This window comes from Rhinopithecus roxellana, chromosome 9 (genome assembly GCF_007565055.1).
Source record: "Rhinopithecus roxellana isolate Shanxi Qingling chromosome 9, ASM756505v1, whole genome shotgun sequence".
Taxonomy (NCBI): Eukaryota; Metazoa; Chordata; class Mammalia; order Primates; family Cercopithecidae; genus Rhinopithecus; species Rhinopithecus roxellana.
In genome coordinates, this window is record NC_044557.1 from 88,585,665 (window position 1) to 88,603,100 (window position 17,436).

The 17,436-nt window shown below is 37.3% G+C and overlaps 1 pseudogene; it reads right to left on the reverse strand.

Moving 5' to 3' along the window:
• Nucleotides 1-5,423: 5,423 nt before the first annotated feature.
• The window catches only part of LOC104663368, a 47,235-nt pseudogene continuing 35,222 nt past the window's right edge, over nucleotides 5,424-17,436 (reverse strand).

Sequence of the window (17,436 nt, forward strand, 5' to 3'; positions counted from 1 at the left end):
CAGGAGGTGACAAAAACCAAATATACTTTTGCATGATACCACACCAGGGGAAAACCACGTGAGTCAACTTTCTAGTCCTCTGCTGATCTGACTTGTTTTGACAGGAAGTTTTACACTTCAGACTATTTGGAATAAGATATGTGTGTGGGAGCCCGCAGCAATACTCATGTATAACCATTATGTTTCATCTGAGCTGTGGAAACTGAGATGCCATGAGATCAAAGTTGTACCCCTTAGTAAAAATATCATAAGTGGCTATTTGGTGTGATTAACAGAGGGCTCATCTGTCTCCACAACATTTGAGTAAGGTGAAGTGTTTACAAGCATTGGCGGAATTAGAGAGCTCTATTCAAGATTTTCTTAGGAAACAAAAAAAAGCAGAAGGTTCTCACACTCATACAAACTTGAGCCAAGAGCATATCTGAAGGCAGAGTCAAGGTCCACCTTTGAAATTAATTTTGGCTACTCCAAAGCGTTGATAAATCAATAGATGCAATTTTTTTAGGCATCCATTTTCTGCCACTGGCTTTACAAAATCATTTCTAATATTCTCAGATATTATTTCATCTTTTTTTTTCCCTTACATATGGAAAAACTATGAGCCAAATACTTGTCATGAATTGCCTTAGGATGCACAATGGTAGGTCCTAGGACCATAGTTCAGATCAGCAGGCTCCCAATTCTTAGTATTTCCCGTGTGCACATCCCCCAAGCTCTCACTGCCATGATTGCAGGGCTTGGTGGAAAATGCATGTTCTTGGATTCACAGCCAAGTGTGTTTTGGGTTTCAGCTTCTATGTGTCACTGGAATTTGAATCTAATGAGCCCTAGCTTGCTATCACACAAAGGAAACCCTTGACTTCCCACTGGCCATGGGAATTGTCAACATATGGTTGAGTTGTCACCATTTTAGACAAGCAGTTTCCTTTCCTAAAACTGGGGGAAATGTACAATATATAGAGTTACCAAAATGAAGACCTTATGTTGCAATCCAGAGAAGTTAAATATCTTCTTTAAACTATTTTCCGCAAACCTTTACTCTGCTTTCCTCATTGATAAGAAAAGGAGTAGTAGAACAGTCATGACTACATTGTCTGTGGGAACCCCTCACAGCTGTGTGAGCGCTTCCTCGAACCTGTCATAGGGTTAAATAACTGAATTGTCACAAGTCTTTTGTTTTGTGCAATCTTTTCTGATAGAGCACAGATTCCTCTGAAATATTGAAGTTGGGAAATAAATAAAAGGTGCATTTTTTCAGGATGTAATTTTTTCAATATAAATCATTTTTTAATCTAGAGACCTCACAATCATATCAAGAAAAATATTCTGGGGCCAGGGGCAGTGACTCACACCTATAATCCCAGCACTTTGGGTGGCTGAGGTGGGCAGATCACCTGAGGTCGGGAGCTCGAGAGCAGGCTGACCAACATGGAGAAACCCCATCTCTACTAAAAATGCAAAATTAGCCGGGAGTGGTGGCACATGCCTGTAATCCCAGCTACTTGGGAGGCTGAGGCAGGAGAATCACTTGAACCTGGGAGGCAAAGGTTGCGGTGAGCCGAGATTGCGCCATTGCACTCCAGCCTGGGCAACAAGAGCGAGACTCTGTCTCAAAAAAAAAAAAAAAAGAAAGAAAAAAGAAAAGAAAAACATCCAATTTATAATCCCATATAGCGGCCTAGATTTTAATGGTCAATTTTATTAAAGTGATGATCCAAGCTAACCTACGTAAAACAGTAAAAAGAGAGCATCAAAGAAATTTATGGCTGGCTCTTTTGTATGAGACCAATAATGAGTAAAAATATCAACTACTGTTAAGAGAAAATCTCAGCAATTAGAAGGAGCTTTGGAATCAATCACACCCACCCACTTACATTAGATATAAGGTAGCAGGCTCAGAAGGGTCAGGTGACTTGCTGATGATCATACTTACTACATTCAGTATTAGAGGCCAGGCGTGGTGGCTCACATCTGTAATCCCAGCAATTTGGGAGGCCAAGGCAGGCGAATTGCTTGAGTCTAGGCATTTCAGACCAGCCTGGGCAACACGGTGAAACCCCATCTCTACAAAAAAGTACAAAAAGTAGCAGGCCGTGATGGTGTGTGCCTGTAGTCCCAACTATTCAGGAGGATGAGGCTTGAGGATGGATTGAGCCTAGTAGGTTGAAGCTTCAGACTTCAGTGAGCTATGATCGCGCCACTGCACTCTAGCCTGGGTGGCAGAGCAAGAACCTGTCCTAAAATAATAATAAAAAAGGAAGAAGTAGAGCTAGGCCTGAATTCATTGATTCTAGCTCCCAGTCTTATAGTTTAACCACAGCGAATTTGGAAGCAGAAATCCCTCACACATACGTTGTTGTTTCTTTTAAAATGAAGGAGTTGAGTCTATTCATTATAAAGTATACTTAGAAATTAATTAAAAATAAACCATATATCTAAATACAATATCCAAAATTACTAATACGAATCTCCTGGAAGAAAAATTGTTGAAAATATTTGTAACCTTGTATTAGTAAAAGATTTCTTAGATATGACTCTAATGGCATGGTTCACAAAAGAAAAAAAAAGTAAATTACTTTTTCTCTATTTTTTATGGTTAATTTAAAACAAAAAACAAGCAAACAGAAATAAGAGCATTTTCATGTATCAAAGCAGCACAGATCAATTTGGTAAATAGTATTGGCAAGAGGACAAGCAAAGAGACTCTGATACAGTATTGCTGGAACCACACATTAGTGCAGTAATTCTGAAAGGCAATAGTGATCAAAATGTTAAATGCACATATCCTTTGAACCAGTAATCACTTTTAGAAATATTTCCTACAAAAAATACACACAGATACTCAGTCTCTTGTATAAAACTATCCACTGTAACACTATTTGTAACAGCAAAACCCTCAAACATCCTAAACATCTGCCCATAAACTATTAGTTTAAATAACTTACGCTATTTCCACACAATGGAGTACCACACAGCGGAGCCATTAAAAATGAGTTGCTGTATTCTGCTGTAAAATGACCTCTAAAAGTGGCAAAACACTGCACATATAACCCATTTGTGCAAGGAAAAGGGAGGGGAGGACGCATGTAATAGTGCATACCTAGAAACTGTCTGGAAGGAGAAACAGGTTTCAGGAAATGGCACTGAGACAAAATTTCATTTTGTGTTATTATTTTTAACAAGTACATTTGAAAATGGAAGCATGAATGGGGGAAATACCAATCATTTCTTTTCAAATACTCTTAGATAGGTGGTTTTCAACGCCAGCTGCTCATTAGAATCACCTGGGAGCTTTAAACAATCTTAGCACCCAGGTCCCACCAGAAAGGACTAAGAAATCTCAGAATGGGCCTCTGCGCATCAGTGTTTTCAAGTTCCCAGATGATTCTTATGAACAGCTGGTGTCTCACAGATCACTCATTTAGACCAGGAGCCCCTTTTTCTGTAAAGAGCCACATCCTAAATACTTTAGGCTTTGTGGGCCATTGGTAAGGTCTCTGCCACGTATTATGTCTCCTTTTTAAAGACCTTTACAAATGTAGAAACCATTCTTAGCTCCTAGGTAATACAAAAATAGGCCATGAGCTAGATTTGACCCATAGGTCATTTCGCCAACCCCCAATTTAGACTATGCCCAGGCTGGAAGATAGCCTGGAAAAGGCACGATGAGACAAGCTGTGGCCAGAAGCCTGTAAGCTGCTTCCAAGGAGCTTCTGCAGGGACCTCACAGGCCTGGACCCCACCCCTCTACCTGCCACCCAGGTTGTTCTGGTTTGGGTAGGGAGTGGAAGGGGTTTAGACTCACAACAATAAAACTCCTGAGATCCATTATAAACCAGCCAGTTTATTATTTTGTAGTAAGATGTAGAACTTTTATCATGCAGACTGAAATACCTATGTCGGCATGAACAGTACATTTTCTCTCCTAGAGGCAGTCACGTGGAAGACCAGGTTATCATCAGGTTAGTTAGTGGGTGCGGAAACCATACAGGAGGAGATTAATGTTAAGACCTGTAACTCATCCATAAAGGCTTGGGGCACACTTTCCCACCACTGGAACCCCTCAGCCTCCAGAAAGCTTGTTGACTCCTCCCTCCTCGTCTTGGTCTGGCTAAGCACTGCTGCTTGTCAGTCACCTCTACAGCCATATGGTGAGTCCAGCTTGGCCTAAGAGCTGTATCTCTGCTCACTGGTTGGTGTTGTTACTGCCACTGTTACTAACAGTTCAGGTTCTGAAGGGGGCACGTCAATTGCGCCCATGTACCAAGTACAAGACACAATAATCCTGTTAGTTTATTCTCCCAAACCTACTCCACTCAGGTTTATCATGTAACACGCTCTGTAAGGTTCTTTCTAAACCCATTAGAACATATATGGATTACCTATAAATTCACCTAATGTAACCTACTTCCTACTGAGAATTGAGGTTTTAAAGTTTTTTTTTTTTCCTACTTTTTTGATCCCAGCCATGTAGGAATTAATGAAACCAAATCTGTATCACCTCTGGAGACAAGACAGAAATACCAAGTGATATTTATTTTTCAAATTAATGTGACTTTGTTCTCTATAATGTAAAAATGAGAGAATGCAGTCAACTCAGTATGCAATATTAGCAATAGTCAAGTCGTCAAAAAATGTCTTTCAGCAGTAGAAAAATTTGCTTTCAAATTAAAAAGCAAAGCATTGTATTGCAAACATCATGTAATAATGATTAAATTACAGAAAAAATATATTCAGACTGACCCAAGGCATTCACATCACACCAGAATTTTGCCTGTAACAAAACAATGAATTTTATTCCAAAAAGTAGGTTAGGTCCACGTTGGCCTCAGACTTCAGCCCCAGACCCAATGAATGAGGATGAAGTACATAGTGCATGTTTAATAGGCATTGCATATAGATTAACCATTCTTTAGTATCCCTCACTAGGGTTTTGAGGGAGAGAGGGATGCAATGTGGACATGTGCACTCACAAAGGCAGAATTTTTCTTCTAACTGTAACAAGACATATATATGACCCTTTACTATATTTTGGCCCATAGCTAAGATTTTTATCCATGGGACTCTACCTTTGAAAATCACAACAAAAATCAATAGGCAGTGATTTAATATAAAATATACAAACTTCTCAGTATGAGGACTTTCACAGAAAAGGAAGAAGGGGACAACAGTAGAAATCAATTTTCTTAAAAAGTAGCATTCACCTTATTTTGTCCCTGCTATTTAACACTCAAAAACAAATCTGCACAAAACTGGGAATATAGAAAAGGACAAAAGGGGATGTTCCACTGTAAAGTCTTAGAACCTACTCTGAGCTTTCATCCTCATCAAGGCCCCAACCTATAGAGCCGAGGGCTCTCCGGTCCACTGGAGAAAGGGAGTGGTGTTTGATCATCACTCCTGCTTCACCAAAGATGGCCCAGTCACTCTCTGCCAAACTGAACGAAAGTGACCTGGACAGAGGTTGAGCCTCCCTGCTTTCTTCTTAGTTTTCTCATGCCAGAAGGATTTGCCTTGGTGAACTTCAAAACCGGATTGGCTCGCTCTTTCAGTCTCCAGCTGCACCTCCTTTGGCATCAAGTTGTCTGCCACTCCTGAATCCATTGCCGTTTCCTCCTCCCTGACCCTTTAGAATGGGGATGATGCCTTTTTTTCTCCTTTCTTCTTTTTTGGAACTCTGTTAGGGGTCTGAGCTTTATGTTGTTGGTTTGAGGAGTCTCTGCCTCCTTGACAGCCTCATTTTGCTTCTACTTTTTTACTGAACCTGGTGTGGAAACTGCCACTGCTACCTTTTTCTTGTCTTCTTGCTCTCTTCCTCTTCCTTACTGTTTTAGCTGCTTTTCCATTCTGGACAGTCATTGCATAGGTGCCATTGGCCTTGGGTGTGGACTTGGAGAGCCCTTGCCCTTGGGCTTCTCTTCCTCATCCTCACTGGAATCATCAGAGGAAGAACTGCTGCTGCCCTCGGCCTTTACCTTCTTTCCAAGGCTGGCTTGGAAGGGGCTATGCCTGCTGCTGCCTTCTGTGGCTTCTTCTCAACTGGGGATTCAGATGTCTTCTCTTCCTCCTCACTCCTGGAGCTGTCTGAATCAGAGCTGCAGACCCAGCCTTGGGCTTAGGGGTGGCCACAGTGATCTTTGTCTTCTTCTCCTCACTGGAATTGCCATCAGCTTTTCTTGTCAGAAACTTTGGGCCACTGACTGCAGTTTGCCTGGGAGTTGCAGCTGACTTTGCTGCAGGTGACTTGGTAGTGGCAGCTGGCTTATTTGAGGAATTCTTGGTGGCACTGGCTGGCTTGGGAGGAGCTCCGTTATCCTCAGAGCTGTCGGGGTCTGAGCTGTCTGCAGAGATCTCTGTTGCTTTCTTTTTGCTGTAGGTGATTTGGTTGTTGCTTTAGAGATGACTCCCATAGACAGGGGTCTCTCCTCTTCCTCAGAACTGGAGTTAGATTCATCCATGCTGTCTTCACTGCTTTCTGCAGGCTGTTTCTTCTCCACAGTTTTCTTGGAAGTGTGGGTTCCCACAGACTTCTTTGGTTGAGGAGCAGAAGGTCGGGGGACTTAACTGTAGGGATCTGTTTTTTGCTTTTTTTTTTGGAAAGTTCTGCTCCTCGTTTTCCTCATTGGTGAAGTCCTCACTGCTGGATCTCTGTTGGGTAGGGGTGACAGCTGCTTTCACTGGGACCTTGGCCATGACTTGCTTTTTGGGTACAGTCTTCTTGAGGATGGCTGCTGTCCGCCCCTTCTCTGAGTCACCACTGCTGCTGCAGCTGCTGCTGGCTGCTTTGCTATTGGCTACTTTAGGTGCTGCTGGAGCTAGAGTACCCTGGATGGCTTTAGCCCGAGTTTAGCTGCCACAGGTATAGTCTTTGCCTTCTGGTTCTTTGGTGCCTCATCCTCAGAGCTTGAGTCAGAATCAGAATCAGACTTCTTGGCCTTCTTAGGAGGAGTTTTGGCTGCCTTGGCTTGGGGCTTGACTCCATCTGGACAGGCTTTTGCTTTTTGTCTCCTTCTCACTGTCACTAGATTCTTCACCACTCCTGCTCTGATGCTTTGGCCACAGCCTTTTCAGGATGCTGAGGCAGACTGGTTCCCTTGGCAGGTACAGCAGCCTTCTTAGCTGGGGGCCCTTGATTGTCCCCTTCCTCCTCGCTGCTGTCCTCACTGCCGTCACAGGATGAAGACTTCTTCTTAGCTTTCTTAGTCACTGGTCCATTTGCCTGTAACTTTCTTTTTGGGGCCTTGGCAGACTTGAGCCAGAAGCCGTAGATGTCCAAGAGGGAAGACACGTTGGCATCCTGCTGTGTAGTTCCTGTCACTTTGGTGAACTTCTTGGCCATCTCCAAGAGTTGGTTGTCACACAGGAAACCAAACACAAGGGGACACAGGTGGCTGGGAACCACATGGTGCAAGCCAGCATCCACTGTCCTCCGAGCAATATGTATCACTACTAACTTTTCAAAGTTAATAATTTCTGCTCCTAAAACTTTCATTAAAATGAAAAGAAAAGCCACAGACAGGGAGAAAATATTTGCAAAGAATATGTCTGATGATAGATGGGATCCAGGACTTATAAAGAACACTGAAGTTCAATAATAAGAAAATAATCTAATAAAAACATATGCAAAAATGTGCATAGACACTTGGTGAAAAATCTATTGATGACAAATAAGCACATAAAATACGCTTAGCTTCATTAGTCGTTAGGAAATTGTAAATTAAATCTATAGTCAAATACCATTGCACACTGGTTAGAATGTTTGAAATTAAAATAACTGAACATACCAAGTATTGACAAGTATGTTGCACCTTAAGAATTTTCATTCAGAGCAGGTGGAAATTTAAAATACTGCAACTATTCTGGAAAAAATATGTTAGGCAACAGATAAATGGATGAACAAATCGTGATATGCCCAAACAGTAAGATATTACTCATCAACCTAAGTACAAATCTCAAATTAATTGTTCTGAATAAAAGTAACCAGACAACAAAGGGTAGCTACTTGCATGATTCCATTTAAAAAATGTCTATACAATGCAAACAAATCTATAGTGATGGAAAGATCACTGGTTGTCTGGAGTTCGGGTTGGCAATGAAGGACAGATAGAGGAACGCAAGGAAGTTTCTGGTGTTATGGATATGTTCACTATCTTGTGGTGACTTATTTCTGACTGTATACATATGTCAAAACTTGTATACTTTAAATATTTGCAATTTATTGTCAAAATACCTATAAAAGCTGTTAAAATAATTTATATGTTTCACAAATAACTTAATTGTGAATTCACAATCATTTATGAATTTTAAATAATTAAGTGGGAAGAAAATGCTGCATATTAGAACATATGAAATGCAGCTTTACTTGAAGAGTTGAGGTAAATTTATGGCTCTAAATGCTTATAATGAAAATGAGAAAATACTTAAATATTAAGTAAGAAAGGAATAACTGAAAATGAAGCACACAATAGGAAAAATAATGAAGCAAATAACCTAAATTAATGACATGTAAACCAAAGATGTAAAAGAGAAAACAACAAAGTCAAAATAAATATTTTCAAAATGATTGAAAGACTAGAAAAATCTCTGTTAAGGTGCATCAAGGAAAAATGAATAGACCACAATAAACATAATGAGAAATATGAAATCTAGTATTGACGCAGATAAACAGAAATTTTAAAAGATACAGAAATATAACAAACAACTTCCTGCCAACAAATTTGAAAATTTAAATGAACTAGACAATTAGACATATAGTTAATCAAGTACTGTACCAAAATTCTAAAACAAAAAAATAAAAAAGGAAAAAAGTATAAATCATGCTTTGGTAATTAAAGTAATTTGTGCCATTAGGTAAATTATTCAATTATTCACTTAAATAAAACATGCAACCAAAATCTTGGCACAGCAGACAATTTCACAAGTGAGTTCTATTTAACATTCGATGACAAAAACGTTCTTTCAGAAAACAAGTAAAAGAGGCATTGTCCAATTTGTATTATGAGGCTAGTATTACCTCACATCAAAAATAGATAGGGAGAGTTATTTTCTTTAAATCTTATTTTTATGTCTTTCAATGAATTCTCAACCTTTGCATGATCTACTGCCTGGAACCAGAAAGAATATATCAAATTATTTTTTAAAGTTCAATCCTTTTAAATATGTAAATATTTCTAATTATCTGCCTAAATTTTACTTTCTCTCAGCTAAACAACCCACTGTAAAAATTGTTCATGTAAAACCAGACCTATTAATTATCAATAAACAGAAGTAAGGAAGTAGTGTTTTTATTTAATGAAGAGTCTTGTGTTTTTTCATAAAGAAGTCCTCAAAAAGCCAATATTTGCAAAGATTTAATGGTGCACTGGGATATAATATATAAGGGAAAATACTTCTCTCTCTTTCTTCTTCCCCTCTGCCTCTAAGCCCATTAGGTTTAGTTCTTAAAATTTTGTCTTTCAATTTATTACTGACATAATTGTGTCTGGTTATAATGCCTTTCATTAATACAACAATCTAGAGATTTCATGTCCTCGAAGATAAAAGATACTATTTGAGCAGTTATCTCACCTCATGGGATTTTTGACTCATCCATCATTTAAACCCATTATTTTGGTACACAGTGTCAGCTGATCTTTTTACCAGCATGCTGTGTATGTTCACTGGTGTCAATCTGTCTTTATTTTTGGTTCAGTTTCTACTTTTCAAGGAATGATTATTTTCTTATATTTTCTTGAATCTATTCCTTTCTACTTGGCCAGGTAGAAAGAAATATATATTTATGCTAATAGAAAGACATCTACTAAATGTTTCAAACAATAGCAGTATAAATCTTAAAGAAAATCCAAATCTTCCCTTCTTGAGAGAGAGAAAAAGAATGTCCATATGTCAACAACGAGTCTTATTTTTATTTTGTTTCGATGTACCATTAGAGATTTCCAAAGTTATAATTTTTTCAAGATTATTATTATACATCCATCTATCTTTATTTTAGCTATTTCTGCATGCTTGCAAATCCTAGAATTCCATAAGTAGCTGGATTAGATATGTATAAGAATTTTAGCAAAGGTTGTGGAAGGTGCACATGTTTATGGTAATGAACATCAATAAATAACTTTATTTTGCCATCACTAGGTCCTATATGCACGGGAGATTTATACTGTATTCCAATCCCCCATTAAGAGTCTCTTCTACAAACACTTACTCATTGCAGAGTAGTTTTCATAGTTGAAAACCCTCTAGGCAAGTCTCTACTGATCAATAGCTTTGATATCCAACAGATGCAAGAGGAAGTTAATGTCTCCCTAGCGTGTGGCATCATGTAGATTTTCATTTATTGCAGTGTTGATCCAGAAATTTCTTATCCCTGTTAGTCTTAGTCCCAAGAGTTTGGAACATCTGCCTTTTGCCATTTTCTGACTTTTAATGTATTTTTTAAAAATGTATTACTATGAGTAGACTTTTTTCTGTGAGAAGTAAGTGTATGTATAGACACATAATTGTCATCGATGATAACAACTACATTCATCGATCCTAATGGAGATATTATGCACCACCCATCCAAGAAACTCAGCACCAAAAAGTGCATTTGTTTTGAGTAAAAGACACATGCACACATATGTTTATTGCAGCACTATTCACAATAGCAAAGACTAGGAATCAACCCAAATGTCCATCTGTGACAGACTGGATTAAGAAAATGTGGCACATATACACCATGGAATACTATGCAGCCATAAAAAAGGATGAGTTTGCGTCCTTTGTAGGGACATGGATGCAGCTGGAAACCATCATTCTTAGCAAACTATCACAAGAAGAGAAAACCAAACACCGCATGTTCTCACTTATAGGTGGGAACTGAACAATGAGATCACTTGGACTTGGGAAGGGGAACATCACACACCGGGGCCTATCATGGGGAGGGGGGAGGGGGGAGGGATTGCATTGGGAGTTATACGTGGTATAAATGATGAATTGATGGGTGCTGACGAGTTGATGGGTGCAGCACACCAACATGGCACAAGTATACATATGTAACAAACCTGCATGTTATGCACATGTACCCTAGAACTTAAAGTATAATGATAAAAAAAACTATCTCATTTTGCTTCTTATTCTTTTATTTAAGTGTTCATATTTCATAAATGATATAATTGCTCTGGGACAGGTCCTGTTCTGGGTCTATAATCTGCTAATAGTCAGATCTTTCCTTATGGAATTCAATATACTGAATTCTGGTGCAAGTAACATTTTGTCCTTATAAATGGCATTCTGAGCCCAAGAACATAAAAACTACTTTTGTTAGAAAGCTTGCAAATAGTGTTTACCTCATCTTAAATGCTACCTATTTCATGTTATCTAGAACGATATTATAGGAACTTGGCACCTCTCCCCATTTTACAGACAATTCTCGTCTCTCCATTTCTCTCTTTCTCTCTCACAATCTGGCTGTCTGTCTTAGACCAGACCATGATACAACAACTTGGAAGCAGGTAGTTTATTTGAGAGATGATTCCAGATAGGGAGTGTGAAAGTGAAATAGGAGAAGAGAAAATACAATAGAGTACATTGGTGAGTGGCTTACCATTCTAAACAACTGGAACTCAAAAACCACAAGGGACTCTCTGAAAAACATTCAAGCTTTTCTAGACAAGCCTGGAGAGTCTGTGGTCATTTATCCATTGACTCCCATCCTCCAGGTGGTAAACATTGACCCTGGCAGCTTTAGCTCTCTTACACTTTTGAGTTGGACTTGCAGGTCAGACCAAGCCTGCATGGCCAAAGCAAGCATTGAAGCAAAGAAATAGAGAGACAGAGACACGGTCACCTTGCTGGTAACTATCCACTAGAACAGCAGGTGAGCTAATTCAAAGATAGAACAAGGAAACATGGATTGGGACAGACACTGCCCTCTGCACTATCAATGTATGTTTATAATGAATGGCAATCCTTGGCTATCTATGTAAGTATAGAATATGTAATTCAAGGATAGAGAAGTGGAAGCCTTATAATTTTTCTGAAACAATAAAATTATCATGTTAAAACTAGTAGTTTCTTATTTTTCTGGATGCTGCAGAATTTGCATTGGAGTGAAAAAGTGGACAGAGTGGACAGGTCCCAGGATTCTAATTCCAGGATCACAGGTTTATTCCTTTTGTAGTGCTGCTGGTGAGGTACACCCCTAAAGTTCCATCTGCCATGAAGTAAGCTGAAACTTCTCTAGATCCTCCAAATAATCGGTCTTTTAAATCAGGTGTTTGTGGTTATTAGCTCATTAATGTTTCTGTGCCCTGGTTAACATTTTAATAAAATTTTTAGAAAACTTTATTACATTCTGCATATATATATATATATATATATATATATATATATACACCTAGATATATATGATGTATCTATGTCTCTCTCTCTCTTTCCACACACACACACACACACACACACACACACATACACACACACACACACAGGCATAGATAATAAACCAGAATCCCAACTCCATGGCCTTTGACTTTTGCACTGAATTTGCATTGCCTCTTTATTAGATTTTAATTTCCGAGATTTTAAATTTCCATTGAATTTTAATTTCTAAGAGGATGAAGATATTGTGGTGGTGGTGTTGTTTACATGTATATCACCTGAATGTTTATCAAAGTATTTGTTCTCAAGTACTATATATGGTGATCTAATAGATTTTTCCTAGTCTGTATGAGATATTTAGATACAAAACATGAGGGTAAGGCCATCTTGGGGCTTCAATAGAGTAATCTGACTGGTGTGGAAATGTCTAAGAGCTCTCTTTTTTTCTTATGTATTGAGCTACTCAATTTATATATATATATATGTTTATATTATATATAATTATATATAATGTATCTTATATATAATGTTTGTTTATATAATTTATTTACATAATTGTTTTGCTGATAAACAATAAATTTTATTATGTGTTTCAGGTAGAGCTGCTGTTCCACTTCACTTTACCTTGTTGTGGACACTGGGGCCACTTTGCAGATCCAGGCCACCAGTACTAGTGACAAGTCACCATGTCACTACAGTTGCCAAATTGGACAGACCCAGGAGGACACCTGATCCAAATTAGGCCATTCAGATTCTATCTCCTAAGAAGGTGGAATTTTAATTGTATCACTTGCCTTGTTGCCATATCATGTTAGCAATAGTGGACTACAGAAAGTCTTGCTTCTAATGGTCTTCTCAAGGTTATATAATTCCTTAAATAGTTTTTAAAATTTTCAAGAACCTGCCAATAATTTTATTTTGTTTTACTCACCCTTGCTTTTGTTTGTTTCAATGTATGTTTATCTTTTTTTAACTTCATTTAGCCCATGATGTTTGTTCTTACTTTCAAAAAAAATTCAACTACTACAAAGAATTGTTTTTATTTATAAAGTATTTTCATAGCTAATATTTACTTGATCCCAAATAGACATGAAAAAATAGCGTTTTTAGTTACTGTTGAAGCTCAGATGAAGATGCTGAGGAGAATGCCAAAGGTCAAACAGAAACACTACTTTCCTCCTGTCATCATTTTTAGTTTTTTTGTTTGCTTGTGTTAACATCTCATAGCAGCCGATGAGACTCAAAGGTCAAATCTAAGAAGTACCTGGAGATGTTTTCTTATCATTCCCCTTTTTTTCAGATGAGAAAGCTGAGTTTCAGAGAGGTAATAACTTTTCATTGGTCTCTCTGTTCTTCTCATTATTGACTGAACAGACAAATCATAAGACCACAGATAATGTAGAAATATCTTGTCCTTCTATGCCAGGGAGAGAAAGCAGCGATCTTTGGGCCTTTTTTGCTACTTTATGACAGAATATACATTGGATAGTCTTTACTTAAAATTCTTCCATAAAGTCTTTCTATTTTTGACACTATGGATGAAACTTTAGGACATTATGCTAAATCAAATGAGCCAGTTATAGAAGAACAAATACTGCATGATTCCACATATATGAGGCATCAAAACAAGTCAAATTTCTATAAGCTAAAGATAGAATGGTGGTTGCCAGAGGCTAAGGGAAGCATGAGGCAGGGGTTGCAAGGAGTTGGGAAGTTATTATTTAATAGGTATTACATTCCAGGTAAGCAAGATTAAAAAGCCCTAGAGATCTGCTATACAACATGCTTATACGTAATGATACTATACTGTAAATGACAAAGGTGCCAAGAATACACATTGAGGAAAGACAGTTTCTTCAATAAATGGTGCCAGGAAAATTGAGTATCCACATTCAAAAGTATGAGATTAGATATCCATCTCTTACCATATTAAAAAGCCAACTCAAAATGGATTAAAGACTTAAATGTATACCCCAAAACTATGAAACTACTAGAAGAAAACATAGGCAAAACATTTCACAACATTGAGCTGAGCATGGATTGTTTTTAAAAAATAAGGACCTCAAAAGTAAAAGCAACAAGACAAAAAATAGACAAATAGTATTATATCCAACTAAAGAGCTTTTTCACAGCAAAGGACGTTGATAAAGGAAGAAAGTGACAACCTGTAGAATAGGGGAAGATGTTTGCAAACTATACATCTAACAAAGGAGTTAATACCCAGAATATATTAAAAAATTTACACAACTCAACAGAAACCCCCAAACAATCTGATTTAAAAATTGGCAAAGTAACTTAATAGACATTTCTCAAAAGAAGTCATACCAATGGCTAGTAGGTATATGAAAAACATGCTCAAAATCGCTAATTATCATGGAAATGGAAATCAAAACCACAATGAGATACTTCACTTATCCTAGAACTGCTATTATCCAAAATGCCTAATAAAGCAAGTCTTAGTGAGGATGGAGAAAAGGAAACATTTGTATACTGTTGGTGGATTTGAAAATTAGCATAGACAATACAGAGGTTTCTCAAAAATCTGAAAATAGAACAAGATCCAGCAATCCCAACTAAAAGGATTATATCTAAAGTAAATGAAGTATGTCAAAGACACATCTACCTTCCCATGTTTATTTCAGCACTGTTTACAAAAGCCAAAATAGAGACTCAACCTAAGTGCCCAATAATGAATGGCTCAGCAAAATGTGGTATATGTGTTTGTATAGATGCACACATATACAATGGAAGACTATTTAGCCATAAAAAGTATGACATCCTGTCATTTGTAACAACATGGATGAACCTGGAAGTCACAAAGTTATGTGAAATAAGCCAAACACATAAAGATAAATACCATATGTGGAAGCTAGAAAATAAAGAAAATTGATATCACGGCTATAGAGAGTATAACAGTCATCATCAGGGACTGGGAAAAGGAGGGGGAAAAGAGGAGGATGGGAAGAGGTGGGTCAACAGTTCCAAAGTTACAATAAGATGAGAGAAATAAGGTCTGGGGCTATATTTCATAGAACAGTGACTATGCTTCACAGTAAGTTATTATATATTACAAAATGGCCAGAGGAGAGGCTTTTGAGTGCTCTCACTACAAAGAAGTGATAAATGCTTGAGGCAATGGATATACTAACTACCCTGATTTGATCATTGTACAACATACGCAAGTATCGAATTGTTAAATTATACCCCATAAATATGTATAATTACATGACAACTAAAAATTTTAAAAATTGTTAGTAGGGTAGAATTCATATTATGTGTTCTTACCACAATAAGTAAATAAATAATAGAGAAGTGGTTTGTCTTTAGACATTTGTGATGATACTCCTCCATTAAATTAACATCTCTTACAGACACAAAAATAATGCAACAGTAAGGTATTGTATTAAAATTCCACATGTGGGCCTAGGAAATTCCGCTTGAAGAAGGAAAAACAATTCATTGTGAGGAATCAGATTTATTCCCAGTAAGGGAGTGTGAAGTTATAAAATTCTTAGAAGGAACTGACATTATTCTTCACAAATGAAAGGAGTAATACCATTTTTTTATGTTTTTTTCCATAATTTTCCTCTTAAACCAGTTTATTAAATATTTGTCATGAATGGTAGAAACAATTCAAATGACTCTGGTAAAAATTTAAGAAACCAAAAATTACATAGACACACCCTTTTTTATTTTTTATTATACTTTAAGTTCTAAGGTATATGTGCACAATGTGCAGGTTTGTTACATATGTATACATGTGCCATGTTGGTGTGCTGTACCCATTAACTCGTCATTTACATTAGTTATATCTCCTAATGCTATCCCTCCCCCCTACCCCCACCCCATGACAGGCCCAGGTGTGTGATGTTCCCCTTCCTGAGACACACCCTTTAAATAAAAGGCATCAGTATTCGGTGCAGTTAAACATATATTGATACCTCTTAGTGCACCATTAGTTACATTCGAAAGATAAAATGTGTGTTTATGGATAATCTGTAAGCACTTTTTTTTAGCTTTCTTCCAAAAACACTCTTGTAATAACACAACATTAAGGACAAAAGACTGGCTAAGACTGAAATTTTCATCTGAGAAGAAGATTCTACTTGAACATTCAGGGACTAGAACAGACGTTGGACTTCATTTTCCTTGGGGTGGGATGGAAGCTCTGGGACCAGTGAAAGAAGGTTGGTCTCTCTTACCCTTTTGGTCCCAGTTAACACTCACACTCTTGATGTAGAATATAGGAGAAAATATAGAAGAAAATTTAGAAACATGTCTATGTCTTCTAATATAAGACAGGACGCCCAAAAGTCATAAAGGAAAAAACTGATACATTTGATTACAAAGACATCATCCCACATTTATGAATCCACAGCTAAAAATAATGTAATATAAAGTCAAAACACAAATTATAGAGTGTAGAAAATATTTGCCTCACATAAAAATTTTTAAAAATAATATTTTTAATAATAATTGCTACATTGATATGAAGGCAAAGAAGTCAAGATAAAAATGAGAAAGGATGTGAATAGAGAAAACACTGAAATGAATGTAAATTGTGTAAAAATGTAGGAAAGAAAGCTCAACCTCAAGTAGCTAGAGAAATGCAAACTATGAAATGGATTATAATTTTCTAGTCTGTCTTTATTCATATTGAACATACTCAGAGTCTTTACCTCTTCATTATATGACATGATTTATTATATGTCCTTCATATACCCTTATGCACTTATATGAATATGCCCTAGTTTACCAAAGTCCAGGAGTATTTGGACCTTGAAGAATAAATAATAGCCATGATATTCCTACAGGACCTGAAATATTTTCTTTTCAATCTCATCTTAGTCTAATATCTACTTTTGTCTTTCTGCTACCATCTAATAATTTTTTCTAATGATGTCTCAGGACATTATTTTTTCTTAGTATACTAAAAATGTCTCAGTATTCTATCTTCTACTTGTAATGGTTTTCCCTGTCTTTTCTTCCAGCTAACTCCACCCATGACCTCAAATACAACCTCACGATTTAGGTAAAATATTACGCTTGGGTGTTCAAATCACCTGGTATTTCTTCTCCAGA